Genomic DNA, 20,694 nt, shown 5'->3' with positions numbered 1-20,694 from the left:
TGGGTCTGTAGAAATCCCCAGGGAGACAGCATACATAGCAGCTGTCACACGCAGTCAGAGTGCCCAGATCGCAGGTAGCGCACTGTCTTCTGGATCCTCTTCTGCTACAGGAGAGACTGAACCAGAGGTGAACCAAGAGCAGGTTCCATAGGGTCCCAGTAAGGTAGGGGGACCCTGACGTCACTTCTGGCTGCCTCCAGCAAGGAGTTCCAGGCTGCTCTGCACTCAGATGCGAGCCTGAAGAAATTGAAATGTCTCGCCGAGACGCCCACCTCCGAGCCTGATAAGGAGAGGGTGTTCTGGGAACGAGGAAGGTTGTACCGGGAGGCAGTACCCGGAGATTCCCAAAAGGAGTGGTTGAGGGAAAGACAGCCAGTCGTCCCCTTACAGTTCAGAACTGAGTTGTTGCGGATTGCCCATGAGATTCCACTCGCTGGACACTTGGGGATCAGCAAAACAAAGGCACGGCTGTCTCAACACTTCTATTGGCCCAAGATGGGGACAGATGTAACACAATACTGCCGCTCCTGTGGCACCTGTCAAAAAGTGGGTAAGGCTCCCCTTATTCCTTTGCCGGTGATAGAGGAGCCTTTCCAGAGAATCGCGGTGGACATTGTAGGCCCACTGGCCGTCCCCAGCAGCTCTGGAAAGCGATACATTCTCACCGTGGTAGACTACGCTACCCGGTACCCAGAGGCAGTAGCTCTGTCTTCAACCTGGGCAGATAAGGTGGCTGATGCACTGGTGACCATCTTTTCAAGGGTAGGATTTCCCAGGGAGATGCTTACCCATCAAGGGACCCAATTCATGTCTCGCCTAATGGAGGCTCTCTGTGAGAAAATTCAGGTGAAGCACCTGGTATCGAGTGCGTATCACCCACAGACTAATGGTTTGTGTGAGCGCTTCAACGGTACCCTCAAACAGATGCTCCGCATGCTGGTTGAGACCCAAGGGCGCGACTGGGAGCGGTACCTCCCACACCTGCTGTTCTCTTACAGAGAAGTTCCACAGGCCTCGACCGGGTTCTCCCCCTTCGAGCTCTTGTATGGCAGGCGAGTCCGGGGACCCCTTGGGTTGATAAGAGAATCCTGGGAAGATGAGCCAAACTCCACTGAAATGTCCATCGTGGATTATGTCATGCGCTTCCGTGACAAGATGCAGACCTTGACGCAGTTGGTGCATGACAACATGACGCAGGCTCAGGCTGACCAGAAGCACTGGTACGACCAGAACGCCCAGGAGCGGACCTACCAGGTGGGTCAAAAGGTGTGGGTGCTGGTCCCCGTACCAACGGATAAGCTTCAGGCAGCCTGGAAAGGCCCATACGTCGTCCACCAACAGCTCAACCCGGTCACCTACGTGGTCACGCTTGACCATGCTCGGGGTAGGCGCAAGCCCTTCCATGTCAACATGCTGAAGGCGCACTACGAACGTGAATCTTGCGTCCTACCGGTCTGCAACCTGCCCGAGGAAGGGGAGGAAGATCCCCTCCTGGACATGCTGGCCCAAGCCAAGGCCAATGGGTCCATTGAGGACATGGAGATAAGTGGTTTGCTAACCGTATCCCAGTGGTCACAGTTGGTGGAAACCCTGGAACCCTTCCGGGCCGTGTTCACCAACTGACCTGGGAGGACGGAGTTAGCGGTTCATGAGGTGGACACCGGGAATCACGCCCCACTAAGGCGAACACCTTATCGGATCTCTGAGGAGGTGCAACAGGTCATGCGTCAAGAGATCGATGAGATGTTAAGGCTGGGGGTGATTCGACGGTCAAAAAGCACGTGGGCCTCGCCTGTAGTCCTCGTGCCTAAAAAGGATCGAACCACCCGGTTCTGCGTGGACTACAGGGGGCTCAACGCCATCACAACCTCTGATGCCCACCCGAGCCCAGAGGCGCAGGATAAATCCACCTTTATCACCCCCTTTGGACTGTACGAGTCCACAGTCATGCCCTTTGGCATGAAAAATGCCCCTGCCACTTTCCAGCGGATGGTCAACCAGCTTTTCCGGGGACTGGAAGAGTACGCGGTGGTGTACTTGGACGACATCGCCATCTTCAGTTCCACCTGGGAGGAACACCTTCAGCATCTCCAGGAGGTGCTCAAGCGTCTTCACCAGGCAAGCCTGATTATCAAGCCGGGAAAGTGCCAGATGGGCATGAGCGAGGTCCACTACCTGGGGCACCAGGTAGGCGGGGGTTCCATGAGTCTGGAGCCAGAAAAGGTGGACGCAATCGCGTCCTGGCCCACCCCCAGGACCAAGAAACAGGTGAAGTCCTTCTTGGGCACTGCAGGGTACTATAGGCGGTTCGTGCAGGACTATAGTGCCCTTGCAAAACCCTTGACTGACCTCAGCAAGCAGAGCCTACCCCAAACAGTCAACTGGACAGATGACTGTGAGGCGGCCTTCCAAGCTTTGAAAGCAGCCCTGTGCGACTCTCCAGTGTTGAGAGCAGTTGACAGCAGACGCCCGTTTCTGGTACAGACCGACGCCAGCGAGTGTGTCCTCGGTGCTGTGCTCAGCCAGGTCGACTCGGGGAACCAGGAGCACCCCGTGTTGTACCTGAGCCGGAAACTTTTGCCGAGGGAAGTGGCATACTCGACCATCGAGAAGGAGTGTCTGGCCATGGTGTGGGCACTGCAACGTTTGCAGCCCTACCTGTACGGGCGGACCTTCACAGTGGTTACCGATCACAACCCTCTGAGCTGGTTGCACACAGTGTCCGGAACCAATGGAAGGTTGCTCCGCTGGAGCTTTGCCCTTCAACAGTACGACTTTACTGTACAACACAAAAAGGGCAGCGAACATGGAAATGCTGATGGGTTGTCCCTGCCGGGGCGAACCCGCTGAAGTGCGCATGGCCGATTACCGCCAGGTAATGCCTCCGTAGTGCCCTCTAAGGGGGAGGTGTAATGTAAAATGTCTATAAAGTATGATGTTTTCTGTAATCTTCTAGAATGCTCCATTCTATGAGAAAGTAGCCTGTCAGCTGTTGCAGCCCCCCTCTCCTTTTGGTTTCTCCCCCTTAGCAGCTGTCTGTGTGTGTGCTCTCTGCCTGCATCTGAAACACGATACCGTCCATTTCCTGTCATAGCCTTCCCCCTCTCTGCTCAGCCAGGAAGAAGATTCCCCCTATTGTTCTCAACCATGCGGCTGAGAAAAACTATGAGAAATATTAAAAGAAGCTCCGGCCATGACAGAAAAACGAAACGGACATTTCTGTGATCTGTGCGGACCCCGCTTCCCTACCGTGGCTCTTGCAAAGTTCTCGGACCTTCAGAAATTGAGATATGGATTGCTCCCAAATGGAATGCCTTAATTATGGCATATTTGGTGTTGGCTTGTTGGATTCGATAAATCACAAACAATGATGCCCTATGTGTGTTGGTACAGGCTTTTCTCGTTTAGATATAGTCATTCTAAGTTTTATAGCCAAATCATAACTTAGAGAAAGGGGGGTTGGACCTCACCAGACCGCCCATTTCGTGAGGTCACAGACCCTAGGTTATAAGGTATTCCCCACCAAATTCCAGGCAGTTGGAGCTACAGAGTTCGTGCTGACAAGAACCCCAGATGAGTGGAGACATGTGGCTCCGCCTTCTTTCCCAGCCACATGGTCTGCCTAATATCGACTAAGCACATGTAAGTGTTACTCTTTGTTAATCCTTTTGTCTTATACTGCATTGTACATACTTAATGTCTCAATTTTGAAACAATTCTTTATCTATGTAATCACTGCCCTTTTGGGAATAAATGATAAAATCTATTAGCTCTGTCTCCATGCTCTAAGAAACGAACTATGCGCCTTTGTTAGATAATTACTGTCACGGTCAACGTGTGGCTGGACACAGCGCCTCCAGCAGGGCGAATTTATGACACACGTGACCCTGGATACAGCGCCTCCAGTGGGGCGAATTTAAATAATACCGGAACGTGCAGCCGGATACACCGCCTCCAGCTGGCGAATTTAAAAAGTACACGTAAAACTGGATACCCCGCCTCCAGCTGGCGAATTTAAATAATAAGGGGAAACACAGGAACAATTACAGTGGTGGGCCCTGTAATAGGAAATAGGGACATGAAGACCTCCTGAGCTCCCCTGAGGAAGCGTCCCTGCACTCTTTACGTTCCCTATACAGGCTCCGCACCTGTCGCCGCACGTGAACCTTATGCCCTGACTCGCCCTGAACCTAGTCCCTCGCTAGGGCATTGGCCGGTGCGGAAACTAATCCCACCACTGCACTAGATCACACATAAGGAAAGTCACAAACAGGGGAAATAGAAAACTTAGCTCTCTCTGTGCAAATGCTCCAGCACAGAGTCCAGCAACCGACTGCAGCCTTCCTCCTGAATAGCTGCCACCAAGTTCAGTAAGCACTGCAAAGAACTCCCTTCAGAGACTCCTTCCACACCAGGACTCAGATTGAGCTGAGCAATCTCTCCAGCTCCTTCCACCACCAAGGTTGGATGCAAATGAACAACTATCACCAACAATGATTGAATACCCTGAGACTCATTTATAGAGCCTCACACCTGATTTATAATTACAAATTAAACCAACCACTAAGGTGCGATACCAATCCCCACCACAGGGCAACTAAGAATGAAAGACACCACGTGTGAAAATTTCAATGGCCACCGGGGGCAATCACGTCACACTTTGCACTTGACAAAGTAAAAAAAATTCACTTTGTCAAATTTAAAACTGTCAGATCATGACAATTACGCTACTGTTCGGGTTGGCTTCGAACCCCTCCATTAAGCCTATAACTTAAGTGGAGAAACCAGGAGCTGGTGGTAGCGTGGTGTGTGCGGTTGGTTAGGCTAGTTGGCAGTCCGGAAGGGTCTTATATTGCTGAATAAGGGGGGCTGCTGCCACAGCATTGATAATTCCCTCACTGCAGTAGTCTAATTGCCCGTGCACAACAAGCAGCCCGTCCGGCGACTAATTATCCTAGGTGCAGTTCCAAAGTGGAACTGAGAAAGTGGGATATACATAAATCCCCGCAGTTCTTGGAAGGTTGTTAGCAGTGGTGAGGCATCCAAAATACACCCTGCGGTAAATTGTTAGAGCAAGATTAGTTTGCTGTGTTTTGGTCACACGGTGCCAGTGGTGGGATAACTAAGATAAGCCCCACTGTGCCTGTGATAGCCGTGTGCCGGCAGTGCGTCACGTCCCTCCGTCCGCTGACAAACCCGTGTCAGTGGTGGGATCGTGACGTATTAGTGGCACAGGCCGTGCTGTTCATCACAGCGACACGCATAGATCTGTGGTTCCAAGAGCGTGCCCGTGAATCAGCCAGAGAGAGAAGGCCTCCTCATCTCCCTTCGACTACCCGCAGACCTCTCTACTCACGCCCCGTGCCCTCTGCGATCTCGGTGGCAGAGCCTATGGAGGTGGACCGTTTCAAGATGGCCGAACGGCATCGTGAGCAGAGGCTTATACTTGGTCTCTGCTTTTACTGTGGAGTCCCTCTCATCTTCTTCGCTCCTGTCCCAAGAAGCTGGGAAACTTCTTCGCCTAGATTTCTTAGGAGAGTTCTCCCTAGGTGTACGTGATTCCTCTCCCCTCCTGGTCGTGTCTGTTTTACTGAATCTTGGTACCAATCGTTTATTCAGAGGAGGGTTTTCTAGATTCTGGCGTGGCTGGGAATTTTATTAGACTCGAGGCGGTTAAAAAATACTGGATTCCTGTCAGATCCCTGGAGACTCCTCGGTCGATAATTTCGGTCAATGGTACACCCTTGCAGGAGACCGTTACTCAGGTCACCGAAGAGATCGAACTGCAGATCGGAGCCCTGCACTGAGAGAAGATCTCCTTCCACGTCTTGTCAACTATGTCTCACACGCTTCTTCTAGGTCTCCCTTGGCTACGGACTCATGAGCCAACTCAGGACTGGTGGTCAGGCGAGATACTCCTCTGGGGACGTTCTGTCAGGAGAAGTGCCTGTTGCCCGTCCATCCGATGAATCCTGCCTGTCCGTCCTCGGCACCTACAGGTCTTCCGTCGGCTTACTGGTCCTGTGCAGACGTCTTCGACAAAAAGGAGGCAGAGACTCTGCCTCTCCATTGGCCATACGATTGTCTGATTGACCTCGTTCCTGGCTCTACTCCACCCAGGGGTAAGTGAGAAAAAAACTGACTGGTGATGTAAATAAGAGAACCAGAATAATGGGAATGTGTATATAAACACTGAAATAAAAACAAAAATATGTATAATAAAATAAGCCTTTATTGTAAATTTTGGCCAGACAAACAACAACGGCAATAAGAAAATGTATATAAAAACATATAAAAATGGCAAAAAAAACGCACAATGAATTAATAATCAAGTATCTATACTTATAATAGTATCACCACTGTAGAACAAGAATTGTTCAGATAAAGCATATATAATAGTCCCCATGTAAAACAGCAAAAGACGTGATAAGTGCAATGAATATTGAGGTGATGAGAAATATATATATATATATATATATATAAATATAATTGACAGCAATTAAAAATGTGGAAATCACTGGTGAAAATAAAATATATGTGTATATATAAACCAAGATTGGTGAATAATAAAAAAATAACTACTGTGAAAAAGTGTGTGTGTGTATATATATATACACTCACTGGCCACTTTATTAGGTACACCTGTCCAACTGTGTGTTAAGACTTAATTTCTAATCAGCCAATCACATGGCGGCAACTCAGTGCATTTAGGCATGTAGACATGGTCAAGACAATCTCCTGCAGTTCAAACCGAGCATCAGTATGGGGAAGAAAGGTGATTTGAGTGCCTTTGAACGTGGCATGATTGTTGGTGCCAGAAGGGCTGGTCTGAGAATTTCAGAAACTGCTGATCTACTGGGATTTTCACGCACAACCATCTCTAGGGTTTACAGAGAATGGTCCGAAAAAGAAAAAAAATCCAGTGAGCGGCAGTTCTGTGGCCGGAAATGCCATGTTGATGCCAGAGGTCAGAGGAGAATGGGCAGACTGGTTCGAGCTGATAGAAAGGCAACAGTGACTCAAATTGCCACCCGTTACAACCAAGGTAGGCAGAAGAGCATCTCTGAACGCACAGTGCGTCGAACTTTGAGGCAGATGGGCTACAGCAGCAGAAGACCACACTGGGTACCACTCCTCTCAGCTAAGAACAGGAAACTGAGGCTACAATTTGCACAAGCTCATCGAAATTGGACAGTAGAAGATTGGAAAAACGTTGCCTGGTCTGATGAGTCTCGATTTCTGCTGCGACATTCGGATGGTAGGTATCAACGGTTCAGGCTGGTGGTGGTGGTGTCATGGTGTGGGGAATTTTTTCTGGGCACTCTTTGGGCCCCTTGGTACCAATTGAGCATCGTTGCAACGCCACAGCCTACCTGAGTATTGTTGCTGACCATGTCCATCCCTTTATGACCACAATGTACCCAACATCTGATGGCTACTTTCAGCAGGATAATGCGCCATGTCATAAAGCTCGAATCATCTCAGATTGGTTTCTTGAACATGACAATGAGTTTACTGTACTCAAATGGCCTCCTCAGTCACCAGATCTCAATCCAATAGAGCATCTTTGGGATGTGGTGGAACGGGAGATTCGCATCAGGGATGTGCAGCCGACAAATCTGCGCCAACTGTGTGATGCCATCATGTCAATATGGTCCAAAATCTCTGAGGAATGCTTCCAGCACCTTGTTGAATCTCTGCCACGAAGAATTGAGGCAGTTCTGAAGGCAAAAGGGGGTCCAACCCCTTACTAGCATGGTGTACCTAATAAAGTGGCCAGTGAGTGTATATATATATATATATATATATATATATATATATATATATATAAACACTCAAAATGGTGAAAAAGCAAAAAAAGAGTTTTTGCAAAAAATAATCAAGGCTGAACTCACAAAAAAATATAAAAAGAATATAATGAAAAGGTGATAATAGCGCTGTATGGAATAAGAAAGGCTATATATAAAGAAACATTAAAAAATGTTATTAAATTGATGATGCACTTATAAGATTAGTGGTTAGTGTGCACCATATAATAACTATATAAAAGGCCACTTAAAAATGCCATACAGAGCGCTATGTGGTAGAAATGGGCCAAAGGCAGAAACCAGACAGCACACACGCTGAACAATGCTGCATACATTAAATGGGCCACGCTAAGCACAGACCTGATATATCTAACAATAGGTAATGAAGCGCTTATACTACAAAGTCCCGACGCGCGTTTCGGAAAAGCTCCTTCGTCCCCCTGACGAAGGAGCTTTTCCGAAACGCGCGTCGGGGCGCGTTCTATTGGCATACCGCTTCCACCACAGTCTGGTCATTCGCCCTCTAGGTAACACATCGTGCTGTATTGTCCTGTATATTCAGGCCAGTATTTTGTCGTACAGGCGCTTCATTGGGGTGCGTTCTATTGGCACACCGCTTCCATCACTGTCATTATTTGCCTTCCAGGCAGCGCACTGCGCTGTATCGTGCTGCTTAGTTCAGGCCAGCATTTTGTTGTATAAGCGCTTCAATACCTATTGTTAGATATATCAGGTCATATCAATGTTAATAACATTTTTTAATGTATCTTTATATATAGCCTTTCTTATTCCATACAGCGCTATTATCACCTTTTCATTATATTCTTTTTATATTTTTTTGTGAGTTCAGCCTTGATTATTTTTTGCAAAAACCCTTTTTTTGCTTTTTCACCATTTTGAGTGTATATATATATACAGTGGGGAAAAAAAGTATTTAGTCAGTCAGCAATAGTGCAAGTTCCACCACTTAAAAAGATGAGAGGCGTCTATAATTTACATCATAGGTAGACCTCAACTATGGGAGACAAACTGAGAAAAAAAAATCCAGAAAATCACATTGTCTGTTTTTTTTTCATTTTATTTGCATATTATGGTGGAAAATAAGTATTTGGTCAGAAACAAAATTTCATCTCAATACTTTGTGATATATCCTTTGTTGGCAATGACAGAGGTCAAACGTTTTCTGTAAGTCTTCACAAGGTTGCCACACACTGTTGTTGGTATGTTGGCCCATTCCTCCATGCAGATCTCCTCTAGAGCAGTGATGTTTTTGGCTTTTCGCTTGGCAACACGGACTTTCAACTCCCTCCAAAGGTTTTCTATAGGGTTGAGATCTGGAGACTGGCTAGGCAACTCCAGGACCTTGAAATGCTTCTTACGAAGCCACTCCTTCGTTGCCCTGGCAGTGTGCTTTGGATCATTGTCATGTTGAAAGACCCAGCCACGTTTCATCTTCAATGCCCTTGCTGATGGAAGGAGGTTTGCACTCAAAATCTCACGATACATGGCCCCATTCATTCTTTCATGTACCCGGATCAGTTGTCCTGGCCCCTTTGCAGAGAAACAGCCCCAAAGCATGATGTTTCTACCACCATGCTTTACAGTAGGTATGGTGTTTGATGGATGCAACTCAGTATTCTTTTTCCTCCAAACACGACAAGTTGTGTTTCTAACAAACAGTTCCAGTTTGGTTTCATCAGACCATAGGACATTCTCCCAAAACTCCTCTGGATCATCCAAATGCTCTCTAGCAAACTTCAGACGGGCCCGGACATGTACAGGCTTAAGCAGTGGGACACGTCTGGCACTGCAGGATCTGAGTCCATGGTGGCGTAGTGTGTTACTTATGGTAGGCCTTGTTGCATTGGTCCCAGGTCTCTGCAGTTCATTCACTAGGTCCCCCCGCGTGGTTCTGGGATTTTTGCTCACCGTTCTTGTGATCATTCTGACCCCACGGGGTGGGATTTTGCGTGGAGCACCAGATCGAGGGAGATTATCAGTGGTCTTGTATGTCTTCCATTTTCTAATTACTGCTCCCACAGTTGATTTCTTCACTCCAAGCTGGTTGGCTATTGCAGATTCAGTCTTCCCAGCCTGGTGCAGGGCTACAATTTTGTTTCTGGTGTCCTTTGACAGCTCTTTGGTCTTCACCATAGTGGAGTTTGGAGTCAGACTGTTTGAGGGTGTGCACAGGTGTCTTTTTATACTGATAACAAGTTTAAACAGGTGCCATTACTACAGGTAATGAGTGGAGGAAAGAGGAGACTCTTAAAGAAGAAGTTACAGGTCTGTGAGAGCCAGAAATCTTGATTGCTTGTTTCTGACCAAATACTTATTTTCCACCATAATATGCAAATAAAATGAAAAAAAAACAGACAATGTGATTTTCTGGATTTTTTTTTCTCAGTTTGTCTCCCATAGTTGAGGTCTACCTATGATGTAAATTACAGACGCCTCTCATCTTTTTAAGTGGTGGAACTTGCACTATTGCTGACTGACTAAATACTTTTTTGCCCCACTGTATATATATACAGTATATGTATATATATATATATATATATATATATATACACACACACTTTTTCACAGTAGTTTTTTTTTTTATTATTCACCAATCTTGGTTTATATATACACATATGTTTTATTTTCACCAGTGATTTCCACATTTTTAATTGCTGTCAATTATATTTTTTATATATATATATAAAAAATATATATATATATAAATATATATATATTTCTCATCACCTCAATATTCATTGCACTTATCATGTCTTTTGCTGTTTTATATGGGAACTGTTATATATGCTTTATCTGAACAATTCTTGTTCTACAGTGGTGATACTATTATAAGTATAATAAGTATAGATACTTGATTATTAATTCATTGTGCGGTTTTTTTGCCATTTTTTAAATGTTTTTATATACATTTTCTTATTGCCGTTGTTGTTGTCTGGCCAAAATTTACAATAAAGGCTTATTTTATTATACATATTTTTTTTTATATTTCAGTGTTTATATACACATTCCCATTATTCTGGTTCTCTTATTTACATCACCAGTCAGTTTTTTTCTCACTTACCCCTGGGTGGAGTAGAGCCAGGAACGAGGTCAATCAGACAATCGTATGGCCAATGGAGAGGCAGAGCCTCTGCCTCCTTTTTGTCGAAGACGTCTGCACAGGACCAGTAAGCCGACGGAAGACCTGTAGGTGCCGAGGACGGACAGGCAGGATTCATCGGATGGACGGGCAACAGGCACTTCTCCTGACAGAACGTCCCCAGAGGAGTATCTCGCCTGACCACCAGTCCTGAGTTGGCTCATGAGTCCGTAGCCAAGGGAGACCTAGAAGAAGCGTGTGAGACATAGTTGACAAGACGTGGAAGGAGATCTTCTCTCAGTGCAGGGCTCCGATCTGCAGTTCGATCTCTTCGGTGACCTGAGTAACGGTCTCCTGCAAGGGTGTACCATTGACCGAAATTATCGACCGAGGAGTCTCCAGGGATCTGACAGGAATCCAGTATTTTTTAACCGCCTCGAGTCTAATAAAATTCCCAGCCACGCCAGTTTTTTTCTCATGTATGGTCTGCCATCCACTTTTGAAAGAAACACATCGGTCAATTATTAATTTATACTTTGTTGTACAATTATTTATTACATATTGCTGTTGTTTCTTTTTTGTTTTTTTCCACCCAGGGGTAGAATATATCCGCTTTTTCCTGCTGAAACCCAAGCCATGACTGAGTATATCCAGGAGAACCTTGCCAGAGGTTTTATCCGTAAGTCCTCCTCACCCGCAGGAGTGGGATTTATCTTCGTCAAGAAGAAGGACGGCTCCCTCCGTCCCTGCATAGACTACCGAGGGCTGAACGATATCACGGTCAAGAACAAGTACCCATTGCCATTGATCCCGGAGCTCTTTGACCGGCTTAGAGGAGCTCGAATTTTCACCAAACTGGATCTTCGTGAGGCCTACAACTTGATCCGCATTCGTTCTGGTGACGAGTGGAAAACCACCTTTAACACCCGAGACGGTCACTACGAGTACTTGGTCATGCCCTTCGGCCTCTTCAACGCCCCAGTGGTATTCCAGGAGTTCGTGAATGACGTCTTCCGGGATATGCTGTACTCCTGCGTGGTAGTCTATTTTGACGACATCCTCGTTTTTTCTCCAGATCTCTCTACCCACAGAAAGAACGTGCGTCAAGTCCTCCAGCACCTGAGGAAGAACCACCTTTATGCCAAGCTCGAGAAATGTGCCTTCGAACAGACGTCCTTGCCATTCTTGGGGTACATTATCTCGGACTCTGGTCTACGCATGGATCCGGCAAAGGTGTCCGCCGTTCTCGATTGGCCACGGCCCCATGAGGTTAAGGCAATCCAACACTTTCTTGGTTTTGCGAACTACTACCGACAGTTCATTCCCCATTTCTCCTCGTTGGTTCACCCCATCTCATCCCTTATCCACAAAGGAGCTAACCCAAATGCTTGGACCCCTGAGGCTGAAGATGCCTTCCAGTCCTTGAAACAAGCCTTCACCTCTGCTCCGGCGCTTCATCGTCCTGAGGTTAGTAAACCTTTCACTCTCGAGGTGGACGCATCCTCTAATGGGGCCGGCGCAGTCCTTCTGCAGAAATCTTCTTCTGGACACTTAGTCACCTGTGGCTTCTTTTCTAAAGTATTCTCCTCAACTGAGCAGAACTACTCCATTGGCGACAAAGAGCTATTGGCCATTAAATTGGCATTGGAGGAATGGAGATACTTACTGGAAGGTGCCATACATCCGTTCAAGATCTTCACGGACCATAAGAACCTGGCTTACATCCAGCCCGCACAGAGGCTCAACCCTCGGCAAGCCAGGTGGTCTTTGTTCTTCGCCCGCTTTGACTTTGAACTACATTTTCGGCCTGGCGATAAAAACGTTAGAGTGGATGCGTTATCAAGATCTTTTCTGTCATCTGATACTGAAGAAGAACCTTCTCATATCATTGACTCATCCAAGGTAATTACTGTGGCTCCTATCAAGTTAACCACATTACCTCCAGGAAGAACCTTTGTGGCTGAAAACAACCGAAAACGAGTGTTAAACTGGGGACATTCATCCAAGATTGCTGGCCACGTTGGTGTCAAAAAGACTTTTCCCTAATCTCTCGCTACTATTGGTGGCCTTCCCTTTCCCAGGTTGTTAAAGACTTTATGGCATCTTGCCCTTCCTGCGCCCAAAACAAGATACCAAGACAACCACCCTCCGGTCTTCTGCTCCCGCTTCCCGTACCGTCGGCTCCATGGCAGCACATAGCTATGGATTTCATTACTGATCTGCCTCGTTCCTCCAGTTGTACTGTGGTCCTAATGGTTGTAGATCGACTCTCGAAGATGGCCCACTTCATACCTCTTCCCGGTCTACCCTCTGCTCCTGACTTGGCGAAGATCTTCATTTCCCACATCTTCAGAATTCACGGCTTCCCTCTGCAGATCATGTCAGACAGAGGGGTCCAATTCACCTCCCAGTTCTGGGGAGCTCTATGCGGACTCATGAAAGTGTCATTGGACTTCTCTTCCGCCTATCACCCCCAAACCAATAGGCAAGTGGAATGTACCAACCAAATCCTTAGGCTAAGTGCACACGTACCGGAACTCTCGCGGAAATTCCCGCGAGAATTCCGGAATTCCATTCCGCGGGAAAATCGCATTTTAAATTCTCGCGATTTTCCCGTGGAAAAACTAGCATTTTGCAAGCGTATTTAGCTTGCAAAATGCTAGCGCTTGATTGACAGGTTGGTCACACTCGTCAAACATAGTGTTTGACAAGTGTGACCAACTTTTTACTACTGAGGCCGCCTATGCGGCATTAGTAGTAAAAGATAGAATGTAAAAAAAAAATAAAAAATGGTGTTATTCTTACCTTCCGGCGTCCCGCACAGGCGTTCCCAGTAATCCTTTGCGAAAATGCCCGCGATGACGTCAGTTCTCGCGGGATCGCGACGTCTCGCGGTAATTCGCAATGACGTCGCGCGAATGACCGCGAAACTTCGCGATCCCGCGAGAACGGACGCCATCGCGGGTATTTTTGCAAAGGATTACTCGGAACGGGAGCGTGAAGAGAGGCGGGAAGGCTGCGCGGGACATCGGAAGGTGAGAATAACAATATTTTTTATTTTAAAATTCTATTTTTTACAGGGATATGGTACCCAAAGCCTGGAGGACAGTCTCCTCTCCTCCGGACCGTGGGTACCATCCGCAATTGTTCTGCTTACTTTCCGCATGTTGTGCACAGCCACATGCGGAAAGTAAGCGGAACAATGCATTCCTATGGGTGCGGGATCGCCGCGATTCCGCAAATTAATGAGCATGCTGCGGTTTTTACCGCGAAGCGATTCCGCCGCGGTAAAAACCGCAGCATTAGCACAGCATTGCGGAATCCCATAGGAATGCATGGGATGCTTATTTTTCGCGTTTTCGCTGCAAAATCGCGCGGTTAAAACCGCCGCGGAAACGCGAAAAAAACGCCACGTGTGAACTCAGCCTTACAGTCTATCTCTGGCACTTCTCAAATGCTCATCAGAATGACTGGGTCAGTCTACTTCCTTGAGCTGAGTTCGCCTACAATAACCATTCCAGTGAATCGTCCACCAAGTCTCTTTTCTTCATCGTCTTTGGACAGCATCCCAGTGTGCCTCTACTTCCTGTCTCGGGGGTACCTGCTGCCGACTCTCTGTCCGTGGAGTTCTCCAGGGTATGGCAGGAGACCAAAACCACTCTCGAGAAAGCATGAGACAGAATGAAATTACACGCTGACAAGAGGTCGCCATATCTCCATGGTGACAAGGTGTGGCTTTCTTCCAGATACATCCACCTTAAGGTACCATCTTACAAACTAGGTCCCCGTTACATTGGTCCTTTTGAGGTCTTCAGGCGTATTAATGATGTTGCATACAAACTAAAGTTACCCCCTTCGCTCCGCATTCCCAATTCCTTCCATGTGTCACTCCTCAAACCTGTGGTACTTAACCGGTTTCATCCTCCTCCAAGCCACACCCCCCAGCCTGTTGGCATGGGGAATGAGTTTGAGGTGAATGACATTTTGGCCATGAAGAAGGTAAGAGGGAAAACCCTGTTTTTAATTGATTGAAAGGGTTTTAGCCCTGAAGAAAGGTGATGGGAACCCAGGGAGAATATCCACGCACCCCAGATTTTGTCTAAGTTCCTCTCCAGCCTTAGAAAGAGGGGGGCGTAAAGGGGGGATACTGTCACGTCGCTCTCACCTGGGGGCGGGACCCCGGTCTCGATGTCACCTCTTCGAGAGCCACAGCCACTCTGGGGGTCCCGTCGGGTGTGCACGTGCACCTCTCGTACTTAGTTTCATGTTTGCACCATGTTCTTTGTGTGCACGCGCGCTCTTCTCAGCTCTGCCTCCCGCCCTGTCCTCTCTATGGTATTGGAGGACTTGACCCGGAAGTCCTAGTGATCATGTGCTATATCAGGCTACCTCTTCCTATGGGAGGTGCCTGATTATTGTTGTGCTTCCTGGCTTGGTCTGCCTTGTCCTTGCCTGGCTGTGCGCTGTATTCTGGTCCTCTGCCTTGTGCTCTGTTGTGCCCCCTGGCACATTTACTGATCCTGTATTCTGACTCATGCTCTGTTGTGCCTCCTGACACATGCTCTGATCCTGTATTCTGACCTGTGCTCTGTTGTGCCTCCTGGCATACACTCTGTCCCTGTACTCTGTTGTGCCTCCTGGCACACCTTCTACCTAGCCTTGCACTCTGACATACTTCTCTGCGCACGTTCTGCCTAACTCTGTACTCTGACGTGCTCCTTTGCACGCGTCCAGCTTTGCTCGCACCCGGGTGTGCTATCTGTGCACGCCATACGTGCTCTCGTGTACCCGCCTTGCACTATCCTGTATCTAGCGCACTCCCGTGTACACGCCTTGTGTTCTCCAGTACTCTCCGTGCCTCTGTACACTCGCCCTGCTGTACCCGGCGTGTCCCTGTGTCCACGCTTTGCACGTTCCTGCAGACACACTCACTCGTGTCTCCTGTGAGCCGGCCACCTGGTGCCAGCAGTCGTGGTACCTTACCCCCTTGGGCTTGCCCCTGACACTCCCTGTATAGAGGGTGGTCCTCACTAGGTCAGCTCGCCCTGGGAGGGTTGGTGCCACGACCCAGAGTGTCCACTTCAGGAGTCGTCACAGTGCTGAGGCGTCTGCGCATGTGCGCCGGGCTTCAGGGAAGCCGTTTACATGGCAACATGTAAAGTAATGAATGCATGTGTGCGCCAAACATCAGGGAAGCCGTTTACATAACAGTCTGAAGACTATAGACTGTGCTTGTGCGCCTCACGCCAGGGAAGCCGTTTGCATGGCAATAGGCAAAGTAGTGTTAGCGCATATGCACCGCACCAAATAACAGGCAAAGTATACTGCGGGGCTGTCAGTGGTCAGGGGCAAAATACATGTAGTGGACAAAATCAGATAAGAGGCTAATACAATTGGGGACTAGATAAGGCGCCAATAGGCAGTATGTAAATGCAGATGCAGGTATTGTACAATAATGGCAGACAGAATTAAAATATGCAAAAAACTGTATGAATCAATAATGAGTAATGAACTCGATGAAATTAATGAACTTTAAATGAATTAGGATAGGACAACTCATGCCTAATGTTATAAAGCATCCTGTGATAATACAGTGCATCCAGTGATAAATTCACCTATGGAATGGTGAAGTTAACGTGTCTGTAAAGTAAGGGAAGAACTTGGTTAATACATATGGAGAGCAATCATATAAGCCAATCTATCTCTGTTCAAACCCCTAGGTTCCAGTGTATCTAGGGTATTGATCCAAAATGACTCTCTTTGTTTTAGAAGCCTCACATGGTTACCGCCTCTCTTAGGATGGGAGAATTGTTCTATTACTTGAAATTTTAGCTGGGCGACCGAGTGCCTTTGTTTGGAAAAATGGTCCGGTAGGGGGAGCCAGGTTTTGCTACATCGGATGGTAGACTTGTGACTTGCTATTCGGTCTCTCACGTGTTGTGTGGTCTCTCCCACGTAGAGGAGGCCGCATGGGCAATTAACTAGATAAATTACAAAATTTGAGTCACAGGTGTAACATCCACGGATAGGGTAACTTTTGCCCGTCCTGGGATGGGGATATTTTGGGGATATTTTCGGACCGGATTACATTCGAGCAAGCGGCACAATTGAGGCAAGGGAATGTGCCGTGACGTCTAGTGCTTAATAACCTCTGTGTACAACCTATACTGTAGGCATTTTCTAATTGGGACTCATATTGGAATAAAAGGCAATTATTTTGAGTGGAAGCAAACTGTGACATTTATTTGCAACCAAGTACCACTAACTTCTCCATATAATCTTTGGGATACTAGATATTATTAAACGTAAAATACCGCCCAAGTGTTCCTATATAAATACAGAGTGAGCAATGAAATGCGTGGTATAGAAATAATAGAATATAAAATAGTCTAAAATCAATGCTTAATGAAAAGCAACAACCTTCCAAAGTGACCCAACAATAGCCAGACGCACACAGTGCTCTCTGACCAAAGGCAGTGATTAGATTTTTATACAAAGCTGTGTAAAGCTGAGAGTAAAATGTCACAATGTAAAACTATACATCCCTTAGCAGTAATAAAAAGGTGTGGAAATCTTTAAGCAGGCTCAACATGACCTGCTAATAAGGAGCTGTAGTTTTACAGAACTAAGAAAATTACATTTTATAAGGAAGGTCAGCCGGCTTATGGCTCCCCGTAGGGAAAGTCATTCCATTGACTCCTTGCTAATGAGTACCCCACAAAAAGATTTTATGTAGACTCATTTTGCTTTTGGAAGGGCTTTGGGTGTGTCAATTGACATCTTATGTACAAGCCCTGTTATGGCAACTAGATAATACACAGCATTCCTAACACAATGTGTAAGCAGCAAAACTCTGCAAACTCCAGCAACAAGTGTCCCAGTAGATGATGCATCATGGCATGTGGTCTACCACAAGACAAAGAGGAGAACTACAATCTGCGGCACGCTTATCTCACATCGCAGTCATTTAGGACGTATTACTGACATTCTTTTATCATCATAACACATTGCTCCAAGATCTGTCCAATTTCCATTACACAAAACAGAATACAACTATTTGGACAAAAAAAGGGAAAGATCAATATTACGATTTATCACATGAGCAATTTTTGGACTGGACTTTCTTCATCCTAAGGGTCTGCAAAAAGTTATGGACAGAGTCAGATTGTAAAGAGTCTAATAGTGAAGCTGACGTCCAAGCTCACTTTTGGCTTCTCTACTGGAATATTTTACGCCATGAGTGAATGGAAAATACAACAGGTGACAGATTGTATAGGGTGAACACAAGGAATACCATAACCACCCCAAACATGCATGGATACAGGACCTTCTGCTAGTAAAATAAATCAGAAAATAAAGATATATCATTAATTTGGTGCCTACAATGGTTGTTTTACCACAACAGTTCTTGACCACATGTCCTACTAGAGCAGTGGTCCCCAACCTTTCTGACCTTGAGAGCCACATTCAGCTTAGCGAGAGAGTCGCAAGCCACATTCAGCACTGAGAGGGTCGCGAGCCACATCCAGCTCCCATCTCCCTCAAAGTAGTGTCAACCAAAGCCCCCATTATAGGTATAATCATAACCAAAGCCTTTCCACATAAGTTACTCCAAAGAAGTACACTGAGATCCAGGGGTTGTTCCCACATTACCCCAATTCAGTATTCTCCCATGAAGGACTCCCAACACATTGTTGCATCCAGCTTCAAGAACCTCCTCTAACAGGTAGTATCATCCTCCAGCGTACCATACCTAAATCATCTCTAAACCCCAAGACATCCAGATCTGCTCTTCTGTGCAGGGCTACTCACAAAATTCACCATTTTGAGATATTCTCTTAATACCTGTTTGCTTAACCTGGAGCTAACACAACAAGCTGGCAGACAGTCTCGCGTTACAAATCATGGGACCGCGAGCCACATGTGACTCCCGAGCTACAGGTTGGGGACCCATGTACTAGAGAATATGGACGTCACAGAGGGGTGGCTTCCACTTAGGTCCTGTTCTATGAGACAGCAAAGACAGCTGGTAATAGGATTTAAAACTGAAACATACAACACTAATGTTCCACACCCGTCCCGGGAATCCCGGGATCGGCTGTCCTCACTTCTCTTTGCTGCTCTCTATTGTGCTCCACATCAGGTTTCCCGATATCACTAAAGTATGTAACCTCTCTGATCATATTTAAAGTCCATTAGGACACAAACGTGTCTTTGAAATGTGATTATAGACTCTAGTTCTGTGTGCTACACCTTTTGTGCACATCGCGCAAACCTGCTTCTATTTCTGCTGACTTCAGTTCATCTATCCAGCTGCTCCTACATCCACACTTTTCACATGCGATCATGCCAGCTACATCAACGCCTAGGGTCCTTGTATCCACCTGGACATGGGGCTTAGCAGGTCCATTTCACAAGGTAAGCTTAACAAGTAACTTGTGTTGCAAGATCCGGAAAAGTTTTATGCTTGATGGTTAAAACTCTCGGCTACATTGGGCACTTGAGCGTTAAGGGACTTCTACACAAAAATATGTCATGCTCTGTAGACTTCAGTAAGGTCCTGGGTCAGGTTTTGACCAATATAGTTTTAGTAAAAAAAAAAAAGGATACCATCTCTTTAAGATCATGTTCACATTATGTTTTTGCTCTAAGCTTAGCATATACACTGAAAAATTGTTTCCTTTTGGCTCTTTCCTGGCCATTGTTTGTTAATATACCATCAAAAAAAAGAAAATAAATATAGTAAAGTTTCTATGCTGTTTCATTCCACCTGTCACTGGTCTTCATTACATGGATGTCTCAGGGAGCTCCAGTGATGAGACTACCCATAAACAGTAGATACTCATGGGAGACAGCAAAGGAAGAACTCTGGTCTATAAAACTGGCAGTCAGGACTTCTAGGTCCTAACTGCTGTTAGTGCTGGAGTTAAATGATGGGGTAAAAGATTCTTAGCGGGAGACCTGTCAGTCATAGGACAAGGAAAACCAAGGGCAATAACCTGCCTCCGTCCAGTCATCCGAGATAGATGCTCCCGAGGGGACTCGAACATATTTTTCGAGCATGCCGAAAACACTCGGTTAGCACCCGAGCATGGTCGGATGACATCTTATCCGAGCACGTTCACTCATCACTACTGGACATGTTAAAACTCAATATGCGCGATCCTTCTTTCCTCCAACAAAACTGAACGAACACTAGCAGAACATGTGCAAACAGGTTGCGGGATGCAGTGACAAATAGGAGGCAGAACAAGAGTTAACAAATTTAATTAACAATAAAGGTACTCCTCGCAGGGAAATAAACAGTTAAACTGGGAAAGAATAAAGGTGAATAGCAAAAATAGCAACAGTTCACTCAGCAAACTTATTGTGTCTATGGTTTCCTCAGCCGCAAATGTTCTGATGAGGGTAGTAGTCTTTGTACATGTTGCTGTGGACGAAATGTCCTCAAGGGGAGTCCAAGGTTAGCGATCCGTCTTCTGGCGGCAGTGGTCGGTCTCCGGTACCTTCCGCTGGACCCTAGTCTATAAGCTGGTGCAACCAACGCAACAATAGATGCAGCAATCAGGAAGTTAAACGAGAGTTGTGGTACGCTGTCCGGCAGTAAGGTCCACAGGGTGCTGTCCTGTTACTGGCCCCGTGCATCAAATTTACTGTCACTGGGTGTGCGGTGCCTCCTACACTAGCTGTCTCGCTGGTGGCACTGGGAGCTGTCTGCTGCAGTCCGTCACAGTGCTGGTGCTTCGGGTTCCGAGCACGCTGCCCACCTTGCTGCTTGTACGCTGA

The 20,694-nt window shown here is 46.7% G+C and overlaps 1 protein-coding gene across 2 annotated transcripts in view; it reads right to left on the bottom strand.

The window, feature by feature from the left end:
* Nucleotides 1–20,694, bottom strand: part of MORN1 (MORN repeat containing 1) — a 528,161-nt gene that overhangs the window by 149,286 nt on the left and 358,181 nt on the right. The gene's annotated exons all lie outside the window — the stretch shown is intronic.

This window comes from Dendrobates tinctorius, unplaced genomic scaffold, assembly GCF_039654945.1.
Source record: "Dendrobates tinctorius isolate UK_male_01 unplaced genomic scaffold, ASM3965494v1 ptg000086l, whole genome shotgun sequence".
NCBI classification, from domain to species: domain Eukaryota; kingdom Metazoa; phylum Chordata; class Amphibia; order Anura; family Dendrobatidae; genus Dendrobates; species Dendrobates tinctorius.
This window is presented reverse-complemented; position numbering and strand designations above follow the sequence as displayed.